The 14,939-nt window shown below is 43.3% G+C and overlaps 1 pseudogene; it reads left to right on the forward strand.

The window, feature by feature from the left end:
• Positions 1 to 14,939, forward strand: part of LOC146178866 (uncharacterized) — a 307,017-nt pseudogene that overhangs the window by 152,549 nt on the left and 139,529 nt on the right.

The following is a 14,939-nucleotide window of genomic DNA, read 5'->3' on the forward strand; positions in this document are numbered from 1 at the left end:
GGTCACAGAGTAGTTTCTGCTGTACAGGCGGCTATCGCGAATGATGAAGTGAGCAGCCTGGCTGTGGCCGGCAGCCATGGATGACGATTGGAGCCATGTATGACGATTATCTTGTAGACGAAAAGTCGATCCTGCGATGAAGCTCGTTGGGTATCTCAATGTGAACTCCACACAACTGGTGGTACATCACGATGTCGAAAAGGCTGCAGCAGATGAACGGTTAACCCTGAACATTGCGCCCACTATGGTTAAACAGTTTTTATTTTGTTTTTTTTTTTTGCTCCACGATAATTATCTTCCATTTTTTATAAGAACGGTTCATGTCAATTCTTCAAGTTCGGGTTTATGATGTGATGGTACACCATCTAGGGCCAGCGCCACTGACATCAGGGTGAATGTAATTGGGAGCAGTCGGCCGTAGCGCCAATAAATCAGAAGTTAGATGTGCTGACGCCTCTAAGTGCTGAAAGCTTCGTTGTAGGCACTTGTCTTTTCCGTTACGAAGACGGTTCCTTAGGGGAGCGGTGATAGTGGCGAAATTTCAGGCATAACGTCGAAAAAGGTAGCTTAGGTCGAGAAAAGATGGAAACTGATTTACAGTCGGAAGCTTGAGAAACACAACGACGGTGAAATTTTTGGCAGGGTCAGGAAGCACGTATTTGCTTGATAAAAGGTGGCCCGCAGTCATGAGAATACCGACGCCAAAGCGACACTTCTTCGTGCTGATGTATTATAAATGGTAAGCAAAGTTGTGCGACACCAACCTGGACGCTGCACAAATAATGGTGGCGTCACATCTTTTACTAGAAACCACGTGCGTTCACCAAGTTTTTTTTGTGTGTGATAACGACCACACCGACCCCGGCTTTAATCCCACACTGGTCCATTACGCTAACGCAGCAAAAGCTTTCATAGCGATCTAGTGACACGTATGTCACGCTCACGAGGGTGTCCCTTTATCTGACATATTGCGATATCCACGCAACCTACATTGCTGTGCTCATCAATGCGTTTTTCTTTCAATAGGCATTGTACAAACTAAAGCAACACCTGCGCCTTCTCCTTCACCATCGGGGAAGACTGACCTCACAACAGGTATTAATGAATAATTGTTATGGCCGGTAGCAGGTAAATACTGTTTACTTCCGGAGTAAACTATCAGCGTAAATGTTTCGTTTGTGTTCTGGACAGACGGCGATTAAGTACCTTTTCATAACTAATTTTTGTAAAAGCCTCAGTAGTATACATATGGATTGCTTTTCTTGTTCTTGGCACCTCCTTTTTATACGTGAACCACAATTGGGAAAAGGATGCCAGAATTGGCAGCACAGCCCCTTGACCTTTACGTCCCAGCTTTATTGAACTTGTTTTATGCTGTATATGAAGCAGCTGGTCAAAGGCCTCACTGAAGACATTTAAGTGGGATGCGTTTTGAAGCCATCAATCCGCAAAAACCCAGTTCCAAACGTTCGCGGACTGTGCTTGCTAAGAACCAGGAATAAGGAGCGCATGGATATGTTGAAAGATCGGTTCTAGAAGGAAGCGAGTTACAGCAAAATGGAGCACACCTACTCTTCTTGACTGGGTCATAACTGAAGCAATAGCTTCAGAAATTCAATTTGCATAACTTCGTCTTCATGGTTGTGATGATAATACTGTCACCAGCTTTTAAACACTTCAGTTGACGTTAAGACACTGCTAATATGGCAAGCATTATCCATGATTCTTACTCTACTTATGTTTTCCACCCGGATAATTAGCTGCATAGTAACTAGTTTCATGTTACATTAGACTTAGGTCTACTTACGATAGGTGCAGGCGATAAAGGTGCTGACTATACCGGCCAAACACCATTTAACGAATGCGCAGAAGGTTGCATGCTCAAGATGTAATACCTGCTTCGTACTCAAGTTCTCACCTTAGCTATTTTTCACCGTTTATGCTAGAATGTGGAATCCAGGCTGAACTCAGGGATAGAGCTGCAAGTAGAATCATGTACATACATATATCACTACTACTCACAATCGCTTACTTCCGGCTTACCCTTGTTTATATGCAGTTCATAAAGGGCACAAAATTTATTGAACGGCCGCGAAGAAAAGATAGCGCATTAGAAACTGAATCGCACTAGTATTAGCGCGTTTGTATAATTGTCGTTTTCACTACGAAAACATGGTCGTAATAAATAAAACGCATTTTTCTTCGTATGACCCAGGTCCTACAAGACACCCAGGTGAGCACATTTTCATTTGAACTCCAGCGTAACAACACCAGTATAAAGACGAATTCCCTCGACTGATGTTGGACCTGCGGACCAGGCTCCACTCAGGTCCCATTCCCGCGGCTTGAGATTTGTATTTAGCCCTCGAAGTATTGAGACAGCAAATTCCTGTGCCTAAATGTATGGCGGCGGACACGAGACGTTTGTTCAACGGGACTGGAAGGATGAGTGTTCGCAGGCCTAATCCTTCATTTCATTTATTTTATTTCACCTTTAGGGCTTTCGTATTACATTAGGGGGCGGGGGCAGTAAAATACAACGAAAGCAAGTGCAAGAGGGAGCGTGACACAAACGAAAGCTGTAGAAAACAGCTCATCATGAAACTCCTTTCAAAAGGAACGCGAAATGCAGGAGTCAATAAAGCAACCAAGCAGAAATATCAAACAGATCAATGAAACAGTATAAATAGTGTTGATCGAATATACAAGAGAAATCCCCAATGTGGAGTAGGTTTGTAATGAGGGAGTAATTACTCCCTGACATCCATCTAAGCGCCGCCATATGCCTACGAAGGAAAGCCACACAGCTTTCTCAGAAACTTCATTTAGTTAAAGTAAAATTCTCGACCAACTGAGCTAACGAGGAGGGTCAGCATATCAGATGTTAAGATGTTAAGCATATCAATAACTCTGAGAACGAGGTTGATAGAATATTTAGGGGAATCTCACAAGGTGGAGTAGATTCATAATTTTACGGAGTAATTACTCATTGGCATCGCTTTAGCTGCACTTAGGGTGAAGCATGGCATGCTGTAAGGATCGCGAAAAGAGGCATTGGAGTATAATAACAAAATACTCGATGCTGTTTTTAAGAAGTTTAGTGCTGAGATCATCGCTGCCACATGAGGATGATATTTCAAGTCGGTTAATGGCGCATCGAATTTCTTCTGACCAGATGACAAAGTCGTCCATTGGAAAAACCAGTATGCTTGCTTTGAAGCTAGCCCTAAGGGATCGGCGGAGCTGGATAAAACTTTGATGGAAGTGTCATTGAAAAGCGTTGCGCAGAGTGCGTCAGGAAAGGGATCACCTTGTTCAGTAACTAGTGCTATGGTGTTAATTCTGTTGCATTTAATTGTGTTCCAAAACTGTTTTGGATTTAGAAGTGCACCCAATGCCAACCTCTTATATTGTCAGTGCACGTCGTGTCACAATTAGCGTCCCATGATCCTTTTGTTATAGTTTCGATTATTTTATCCAAACCGTTATGAAGTGTTAGTTAACGTGCACTCTGCGGTTTTGGTTTGGTTTAATACTTATGCTGCTTTCGCATTACCTGCGACGTGCGGTGTTTTTGTAGATTAGCTTGTGTACGTTTGCTATTTTCATATCTCGTACATATTCATATTCTTCTGTCCGCGGTTTCGGTGGCAGTACGCCAATGTATACATAGATGCACATGCGACAGTACCGTAGCGGTTATTTGTGTTTTTATGCTTCCGAATGCCTTATGCCTGTCACGAAGCAGGAAACGCATCTCAAACATTGCCCTGTTGACTTCATTCCAGGGATATGGGTACATACACCCCGAACAAGATTATAATCTAGGGTTCAATCTCCATGGGACAGCACCAGAGACACCATGCCATGACAATGCTTCCTTCTTAGCAATATGAACAGAATTTGATGCCAAATTATTCGTGTCGTGGAATTTTGAATTTATGCAAAATATTGCTACCGTGCGCTTATTAGGGTTATTTTGTGCCTTGTAGGCCTCTTTAGTCAGCTCGTTTCACTACAAATTTTTAACAATGCGGATGTTCGATATTTATCAAATGCCAGAAGCCTTAGTGCATTTAATGTTCTTGTGAAAGAAAACAATTCTGTTTTGACAGTACAGAATGTTAACGCTGAGAGTTTTATGAATTACTCGTGGCTGTTTTGTTTTTTCTTATATTTCAGGACATTCATTCACAACTTCTGGTGAGTTCGGAGCTCACATTTTTTAAATTTATTTTTAAAGAAAATGCGCATGAACACTTTGTTGCAGTTGGCGGTTGTATTCAGTGCAATAATGCACTTTCCTTTCATTCCTCTCAGAGGATAAAGATATAGGGAATTTCCGTGATATGAACCACTTCATTTTATGGCAGTTGTGCATTGCTTCATCTGTTGTTGCCTTTCTTATGGAATTCATGTACCGAGTTAAAATTTCGATCTGAAAGGGCACACCCCCATAAAATACCTTAACTTGGCCTACCTGGATACGGGAATGGTACTTTGTAGGTACTTTATTACATCACGAAGTTCGTTATCACATAGCCTTCATTCAGTATCGTTATTCCTCACTTAAATGGCGAGCATGGGGCACCCAATTTATGGTGACTCTGAGCGTGTGGTGTTGGTCATTTCCATGTATAATAACAATCTATGGAATATTGCAGGGCTTTTTACCCTCCCGCCATGTAAGTATAATTCCCGCTCTAGGAGATACGAGCTGCTTAATTATGCTGTGTACTGCTTTAGCCGTTGCAGAGATCCCGAATCCGCTGATATGCAACTTCGGAGAAGGAATGACAGATAAGACACCAATGCCTGAAGACGGCCTTTGTGACTACGTCTTTTTTGATTCCTTGGAGAAAAAAGGGGGCTCCAAATTGGGAGGCCCGTACAAATCTAACTTCAGGCATTTCCTCACGGCTGCTATGGGGCAGTCGAAATCTGTGTATGGCGTTGGTTTCGATTACAAGTAAGTGCCCGCTTTTATCCAACATTACCGATCAACTCTAGAGGTTGACAATGGCTACATCAGCCCCGCAGCGGTGGTGCAGTGGTGAGGGCAGTGCTCTACTACTGTGCCCACGGATGCGGGATCGAATCCCGGGCACGGCGGCCGCTTTTCGATGGAGGCGAAGAGCGAGGTGCCCGTGTGCTGGTAAAATGGCGCACGTCAAAGATCCTCAGGTGGTGGAAACTTCTGTAGTCCTCCATTGCGGCGGTTCTCATAGATTGGGTCGCTGTGGGATGTTAAGGGCCATAAACCAAACCAAAGCATAGGTGCATCATCTGTGGATGCCCTTCCTTGTGCACACCCGCCTGCACTTGGTATTTGACATTTTTACTCGACTTCATTAATAGTGAAGTAGCTTGCAATGGCATATGGCGTTACAAATCACCTTTGAAAGCGTTCCCGTGGGTCAAAGCATTTCATGCACTCTCTGTACCTGGGGAGACCTAGGCCTTTAGCTGGCTCAACCGCGTTTGGTGGTACACCGCGGTGGCTTATTTGCTAGGGCATTCGACTACTGTGCCCAAGGATCCGGCATCCGATCCCTTTTCCGGCAAATCTATTTGATATAGTTGGGAAGAAAAGCGTTCGTGTGCTGTACGATGTCAGGTCACGTTAAAGACGCCCAGGTGATATAACTTTCCGACGTTCTCCGCAACGGCGTCCCTGGTAGCCTGAGCCAATCTGAGGCGTTAAACCCTATATAAATTGAAATAGCTCTCGTTAGATAAATAGGCGCCGTACAAAAGTGGCCGGTTCTCGATCATTATTTCCATTTGTGCCCTGTGCACCTCCCCTAGTCCAACCAATGTGAAATTGACATAGTGTGGTGTTCGTTTCTGGGCCCACTTATTAACGCGAAAATCCTTTAACGGCTCATACTGTCGGTCAGGTTTCCTTCACACACTTCCAATAGACTGTAGCTATCAATCATCCTGACAGCCACGCTGGGCATGTCAGAAACTTCTTAGTTCATTATCTTAGTTCTCTTAGTTAGTTATCTTAGTTAGTGTCATTATCTTAGTTCTCGTTGTCAAGCGTCATGCCAGTGAGGTTACCATCGAGACCACCAACACTGTTCACCTTTAAAGCTGTCAATGAAGAACTTCGGTGAGTGGTAGATCGTGACCGATAATGACAGTGGTAGTTAGTGATAGTGAGGTTGATGATGATAATGAGAGGTGACTCATGACGGGATCACATCGTGACGTTATCGGCCGTGAAGTCATGATCGAATATGGCGTCATCATGACATCACATCCGCTCATGTCTAATAACCGGAACTGACGTCATGGTAATGTCACATATGGCCATGAAGTCACGCCATGTCATCACGTCACCAGGCAATTCAGGCATTACGAAGCTGATCTCGTCGGGCGTCCAAACCAGGCCTCCATGCGGCGCCTTTCAGTTGGCGCTTCCTCGAACACCGCACTAAACAGCATACGCAAGTAGATGCAGTACAGAAGACATCGGCTGTGTTTGAAATTGGTTTACAGGAAAGAAAGGCTCAGTGTCTGTCACAGTTCTCCGCAGACACCTGGCACGAGACGAGCCGTAAGGAAAAGCAGGAAGACGGGAGTGAAAGAAGAAAGAGGTGCCGTAGTGAAGGGCTACGGACCATCGCATTATAAAGGATTGGTTTGGTTTGGTTTGTGGGGTTTAACGTCCCAAAGCGACACAGGCTATGAGAGGCCGTAGTGAAGGTCTCCAGAAATTTCGACCACCTGGGGTTTTTTAACGTGCACTGACATCGCACAGCACACGGGAGCCTTGCTTTTTGCCTCCATCGAAAGGAGTTCGCCTCATCGCACTTTAGGACTTCAAAGTGGTCCCTAGAATTTTTTTTTATTCTTCGGCACCAAAGAATTACTTGAAAATATTTGGACAAAGCACAAGACAGCTTATTCATATGAAGTCTACTGTAACACATTTATGTCACAAAAGGAATTATGACATATTCATGTACCAGAGCAAAAAATATCCACTCCAACCTGTGCCAGAAGAAAGTTACGTTCGATTGTTGTTTGCTAGCTGAAATCAAATCAAATCTTTATTTTCCATCATATGCTGTACAGATCAAAGGCTACAGAAAAGAAGCTGCCAGTAGGCGACTTGACTACTCCACAACCTCTAATATGATGCGGCGTGTGGACATCACCAAAGAATAAACGTATTCTGGCTTATCCACGCTGAACCTTGGGAGAACTACGTCTTTTTTTATTCCTTGGAGAAAAGGGGGGGGGGGGGGGGGCTCCAAATTGGGAGGTCATGAGAAAAGGATCTAGAACAATGCGCTCCTGCAACCGCTGTCTGCAACTGCAGTTAGTACTGTGTTCAAGCGTGGCTACTCTGAACTTGGGAGGGACGCAGGTTTTTTTAAATAGCTACACTTAAAATTTTAACTTGCCTACCAAAGCAGCAGCCCGAGTGTGGAAAATCTTCAGTATCCACGCACGCCGCACACCACCTTTATTTCACTCTCGCACAGCAGTGCGAGTTTGCCGTACTAGAGTATTTTTAATTTTTGTGCCGTTGTTTTCTTGCAGGCACAGAAAGGAAATCGAAAAGAAACTTGCTGACGGAAAGAGCGAAACACTTCTTGAAGAGGTGTGGACAGCTGGAATTTCTCATTTTGGAGTGCTGAATACAGATGTGTACTACTACGGATCCGAAGATCTGGCAATGCTGCTGAGGATACTTAAGGTGTGTCTCCCGATAACTGTATTATCGGCCATACCAGTTTGCATCTATGCGAGCCTCCTATCGGTTTGAACAGAGACAAAAATCTGCGACTACTCTTGCAAAATATTGTGTTCAAAAATAATTTAAGTACCTTTGTTGAATGTTGAGAAAGTGTCTTGAAATATTGCTCTAATACAATGAAGAATATATTCATACTTTCTCAGAAAAATATTTGGTTGGTTTGCGCAGCAGCAGTAGTGTTAAATTATTGTTAGTAAATTCAAGGAATGGCCTTCAATTCAATAAATGTGTCACAACAACGAAGCGAGAACTCAAGGCTCATAATTGAACGGCGAGTAGGAGATGTGAGCAGTAAATGCATTTATGTTTTAAATACCTCTTTCCCACAACCAAGGTTGCTCGCCAGCTACCTGAAAAATTACTCCTTGCTGGTTATATGCTTATGCATGGAGTACAGCTTTGTGTGACTCAGGCGAAATGTCATTGCCAGAATGCGAGCTGTTCCCAAAAGAACAGTACGGGAATTTAAACATTGGGTAGTCATTCTAGGGCAGAGCCTTACTGGTAATGCTATACAAAACCGACTCAGTCTGTCGGGCACTTGTGGGATCGGCTTTTGTGAGAATGCAATCTATACACGCAAAATACGGTGGTTGTGCATTATTTTCGCCACAGAGATGTTCGACACGTGAGAAGAATTGCTGAAAGTGTACCGCGAAAACTGCAAGGATGACTAATCCGACGGGTGGTCCAAGTTGTTAACCTCTCTCTTGGAGATACGCAGCAAATGCAGCGACTCACTCCAGAGAGCGAAACCGATTCACTGAAGTTCTATGTCGCTGGAGCCTGTTCAGTCACACCGTGCTCGACATGTTATATCCCGCACTCTATCACCCATTACCAAGACTTATCTTGCATAGAGGAAACCATCGCTTTATTTAGAATATAGATATCGCCTTGCATGTTCTGAAATATTTATCAGCCTGATTCTGAATAAAGGGCACTTATTCGGCTATTTGATATATTCTCTAAATATATATATGCTCAAAAACCTAGAGCTCCTTTTATATGCCCCATCCCGCTTCCCCACATACGATCCTTCATTTGCATGCGCAGTTGACGTAGCTCCATTTTGGAGCACGTCATTGTAACGACGGGTGCTCAACTAATTTAAACAGCACAGATATCTGCTGATCGCTCATGCAAAATCCAATAGCTAGTCACGACCACGAACTACAGCATAAATTGTTACAGTTTTCCTTTCGAAATCTTAAGATGTCAATCACTGACTATTCCCCAATTGCTCCTCACTTCGACAGTGTGTATGTAAAAGTGACACATATCCTCTTTCATAATATAAATCTTGCCGTAGCAAGGCGTCCGTGTGCTGTGCGATGTCAGTGCACGCTAAAGAACCCCAGGTGGTCGAAATTTCCGGAGTCCTCCACTACGGCGTCTCTCATAGCCTGAGTTGCTTTGGGACGTTAAACCCCACAAACCAAACCAAACAAACCAAATCTTGCCGTAGTCGTTAATTTCATCATATAATAATAATAATAATAATAATAATAATAATAATAATAATAATAATAATAATAATAATAATAATAATAATAATAATAATAATAATAATAATAATAATAATTGGTTCACATGAAAGGTAAGGCGCAGTATCTGTCACACCCGTTTCTGTGGACACCTGAACCGTGCATATTTACATCCTCCTGTCTGGTTTTTTGCAGCTGTTGTCGAAAGCAGTCAAACCGAAAGCGCGAAAATTCAGGCCTGCCTTTACAGTTCTGGCGGTTCCGTTAGCAACTGCGAGATGGTTGGAAGTGGCTGCGAACGTTTTTCGGTAAGTCGTACTGCGCCATGCTGTGGCAGGTCACGAAATCATAGCGAAATGGGCGAACAAAAGCCAAATCCACTAAAGAAAGCATAGGAGGCTTGGTTTTGGATATCGACCTAAATTAATAATGCAGTCGTGCAGAATACTTTTTACACAGCACAAAAAAAAAAAAAAACGATAACCGCATGTCATCTATGGGGCCCTGAAGGCTAAGGCTAGAGCGAAGGAATGAACAACAGGAAGTCTACAATGAAGTTTGGAGGAGGGGGAGGCGGCGGATTGAAGGTTAGGGCAATGACAGAAAAGAAAAAAGGCAGAAGAATAAGGCAGAAAATAGTGGAATTGGTACGGGGATGCCGAGAGAAAGGTATACGGTGTTCAGAAGTGCACTTCACTTGCTGATCTCTGGAGTTTTAAAATGACAGCAGGTACTGTACATAAAAAATTGTGAAGTTTCAAGAAATGGAATCAGAGCGTATAAGCAAAGGTGCACAGGCTTGTATGCGGCCTCACTTATTAAGGACGGTTCACGAAAAAAAAAATGAATTAATGATTACCCTTTTCTTAACATTACTTCTTTTCAAGATAATGCATTATTTCTCGTGGGACGTTTGCCATGAGCACAATACTAAAACAATCTCTGACCTTCAGAGCGACTACCTATTGACAACAATGCCCCTCCATTATGCTGCGCGCAAGTTCGCAAAACGTGAAATACCACTCGTGAAAATTGTTCATCTCAATTATTCGTCGATCCGAGGTTTGGTACTAATACATTTTTCTGTGGCACTTTCTTTTTCTAGGACGGTGTTCATCCCGGACATCATCGTGTCAATAGGACACTTCTTCTCGCAAGACCGAAAAATGGGTGGCTGCCGGATTGTTCCGCCCAATTTTCTCTACGTCCCTGCTAGTGCGGACTACTACTACAGCCTGGTCAGTCGTTGAAGTCCCCAGTGCTAGCTATGAGGCGTGAGAGAGGCTCTCGCGAGTTGCTGAGAAAACGTGACATCCTGAAGTATTGCCGTTGTTTTGCACTCGTTCAAATAGCATACATAGAAAGCGATTTTGGCAATGCCTCTTTTTGGCTTCACGAGGTAGCCTGGAGTTTTTGTGGATAAGTGCTTCATATATTTCTTCATATTTCCGTCTCGCAATCACGCGTGTCATTGCGCTTTGTGTTTAGAAAATATGACGGATACCAAAACTCCTAGTACAATGCTAGTGAAGGGCGGGTAATTGACTAATATGAACAAAACTTTTATTTCGCACATTTAAAACGCACGGTAGCATTGAGGATTTGAAGGTGGTAAACCTTAAAAGCAGCGGAAGGTCTTCGCAACAAATACACCTGTGTTGTCTCTTCTTTCTCTTCGTCCCTTTGTCAAAACGTTCGCTCGGCTTGCGAACTGGGGCTCCGTCTGAGTCATTGTCCAGTTCTTTCAACACGACAAAGGCAGCCTTCAACACAGGCTGCAATGCATAATGGCAATTTCACGCGGCGGGGCTTTTTCGTCACACTGCACACAATCAGCCTGGTCGATGTGCGTGTCTGCAGCGAATCTCATAAGTGGTACTACCACAGCGGAGCTGAATATTCCGAGGAAACCTGGGTTTATAGGTATCTTGTTCTGATAATTTAGGATAGTTTAGCGCTATGTCGTTGCGGGAAAAAAGACTGTCTGGGTAGTGCAGATGAAGCCCTGTCTACGTTGCGATGCATGTCTGCATATCTTGCAGGGCGTAGCACATCTGTCTACAATCACGGTTTTCGCTGGTGGCGCCCAACGCCTGCTCTCACTCTCGCACTTTGTCCTCTCTCTCCTTCTTCGTTATCTTGAGGCGTTCCCGTTCAGTGCAGCCGTAATTCACTTAGCAGATAGCGCATAAATGCGCTGGTGCAGTAATTTCGTGAGCACTACACAATGATTGAAAGTTGAAATGAGTGTAAAGCTCGTCAAATAGGCGCCTGTTGTTTCATGGCGGATGGATCGAAAGATTAACCACATTCAGTTTTGAAAACATAGGGCTCAGAAAATGAGACACGAATGTTTGACAAACGCTGGTTAACATAATCTGTCTGGGGCCATGATCCCCGATGCCAATTAGATAATATTTTGAATTATTAAAGAATCAAGTTATCTTGGAATGAAAGAAACCGCAGCTTGACTCCGCAAATACGCATTACAGATGACTGCACACGACTCCATAAAAGCTCTTTCCCGGCTGGGAGTGAACGCGAAGATGGCCGTTTCCGTAGGCTTGTTTGGCCGTTGGTACAAACCGCAGTACCCTGACCTAGGCGTTCAGGACAAGCCGGGCAACTACTCCCTGTTGATGAAGTGTGACTACATTCCTCAAAACCAGATCGGAAGCGTGTCTGAGGTAAGTTAACTTTGCGCATTAGACAGAGCTTTTAACTAAAGAGCTCCAATGTTACAACCTATGGACTGTTGGGGTGGAAATATAAGAGAAGGGAGCTTTAGCCAATTTAGACAAAGTTATAGGGCCTATATTAATTCAAAATACCTGAACGCGATGTATGGGATGCTTGGTTGTTAAGTGCCTGTACCTAAAATTGTTGTTCAGCAATGTGGGACTCAATCACGTCACGGCCTTCAACCGAAATTCTTCCTTCAACGCAATTGATCTTCCTTCCACCTATCCCTGGTTGGTTAGTTACCTGTGGTTCTTTGGGCTATTGAATATTATATGTTGTAATTTTAAGTTAAGGATCTCCAAGTTGTCTAAATTTGTGCAGCCCTCCGCGTCTCTCATAGTGTAAGTCGATTTAAGACGTTAAACCCCATATGCCAAACCAAACCATCATCATGTATCCTAACATATGTAATGTTTTCCTGAAGCTTGCTGAAGTGACAAATAGGGCGGCGAATAACAAACTAAGCTGGTGCAAACAAATGTGGGCTGAGCATCAAACGTTTTGTCGAGGTTTGGAACAATACGATTAGCAGACATGGTGTCAGTGTTTGAAACCAACGACGCGGCTTGATAATATCTGTAGAAGCATGACAAAAGAGAAAACAATCTTCGTTGTACCAGAGCACTGATGTTGAACGAATTTTTTATATTCGTAGCATTAGATGCTACGAATATAAAAATATAAAAAATTGGTCGTCATGATATGGGATGCTTTACTCTGAAGCGATTGTAATTTGTTGATGAAACATTTTTCTCTAGGCCTCCAGGTATTAAAAAAGTTCTATTTTTTTTTATAATTAGATGTTCTTTATTGCAGAAGTTATGCAGATACGTTAAAATGATTTTGAGTAGGTTATTTGAACCCAAATGTCCTAAATGTCTTGATAAAAGCTTTTGATGTGATGTTGTCATGTTAGGTCGTTTAGTATATGAAGCCCCAAGTATTTCAGAACATCTAAAAAGCTGGGTTGTTTATCCAATAATCCCTGGCAATTGGTTCAGTTACAGTGGTCAGTCTCAGGTTCTGTCTTAGCAATTTTAATTTCCATATGTCTACGTTTCAACCACTCACTCAATGTATCATGGTCTTATTGTAAAGAAACTGTGTACGAGGGTTCATTTATCTAACTGAAAATAACACTATTGCCTGCAAATAATCTTATAGTGGCAGAAAGGCTTTTATGTCAGTAACACATATTAGAAAAGGAATTGTGTTCCACTCTTGGTTGAAACTCTGATCAGCTATTATGACATTTGTATATGAAACCGAAAGATGTTTCGTGTGTACATCAGTTTTGCACCTGTGGAATGCTATAAACTATTGTTATCAGAATAGTAAAACCTACAAGCGTCTGGAGGAGAGATCGGTCGCGAGTTTCATTGTTGTAGGGCAGTCCTTCGATATAGAAGAAACGTTGCGTTCGGTGGAAAGATCCAGTTAAATATTGTACGCTCTGGTGCTATATGGTAGTGACCGTTACACCGCATAACAAAAAGATTATTTATTTAATGCTTTGCGTCACAGCCACAACGTACATTTTACATTGACGTCTTGAAATAATCACATTCCGGTGCTCGCAGCGCTAGTTAAGGCAAGCTCTGCCCATGGCCTCCAGGGAATTACCGCTGCTCCAACGGGTCTTGAGTCCAACATTCGGTCTTGTAGTTAGGCGAACTGATGTTACGCACTACGCTCAACCATTCTTTGCTTCCACAATACCTTTCCCGCAATAGTTACTGGTGGCTGCAAAGCTGTGGATGTGTGCGGTGGAATATCTTAGTACCCCTCGCCTAACGCGGCAGCGTGGCCTCCAATGCCGTCACTATGTCGCTCCGCGAACTGACATTGAGTGGAGCGGGGACGCCTGTAGCGCAGCAGTACGAACAACGCATTTATTACCTCCAACAAGCAGCTCGTGTCATAAACGATAGAATGAAGTGGTAATTATTGATACTGATTTCAATCAGCAACTGAACACTAGTTTTCGGTGGTGTTCGTTATTTTTTTCGATCGAGATGTGCGAAAGAAAACCACTTATGTCGCAGTCAGTTTACGCTCTTGTCTTATTTCTCTGGAGTAGGCAGAAATCCGCTTCACCTCTGGAACGGCCGAGGTGGCGTAATGTGGCTCGGGGTACGAGGAACCTCAAATGCGGCCTCGCGTTGGGGGACCTCTCCACGATGGTGTGAGACCCAAGAAGATCGAGTGGTGATGAGAATGCGCTTGGAGGCCTAGGGTGGAACATTCGGCTAAAGCAAGTGCTCGTCATGTATACGGTGGCCTGAAAAAGATCTGAACTGGGCCTGACAATTTGAATGATTCCTGCGCTGTACCCATTCCCCTCTAGCTCACACAACCCATCCTCAACACCGCAATTCATTTCCGAAACTCCTAACCCTCTTATGCTACGTCTTTGTGTAAGTAATCCCCACACCCCCATTTTTTTTGCACAGCCTGTAGGTTGCTTAGCGGCAAACTCCCTTTATTCTCACTTTAAGACTTTTGATAAATACTTAATTGTATGGACCAAATTATTTTTAATTTAAATATCAACCCTCTCTACCTGTGGTACATTGGTGCCGCGGGAATCTATACGCACTTAATGAATTTATCTTGAGGTCCACATTCCGTCAAATTAACGCATGCCAAGTTTTAAGACAGAGCGAGCTCAGGCTGTGAAGATGGCTGTAAAAAGTATAATTTTTAAAGCGAATGAGATAGCAATGTACTTATTTCCGTAACAGGTTTCTGAATGTCAGAAAATGCAGGCGTTAAAAACTAAAGATTCGAATTTTGAAAAAAGAAGATTGTTTTATCATCGGTCGGCGTGCCTTCAGGCGCACCTTCAGGGTCCGCCGAATGGGCTTTTAAGTAAGCGTTAAAAATTTCTTAGACACCGTACATGGAGTTTGATGTACTTCTATGTTTCATCAGCT

The sequence above is a fragment of the Amblyomma maculatum genome, chromosome 9, assembly GCF_055883805.1.
Source record: "Amblyomma maculatum isolate TAMU_Amacu chromosome 9, ASM5588380v1, whole genome shotgun sequence".
Taxonomy (NCBI): Eukaryota; Metazoa; Arthropoda; class Arachnida; order Ixodida; family Ixodidae; genus Amblyomma; species Amblyomma maculatum.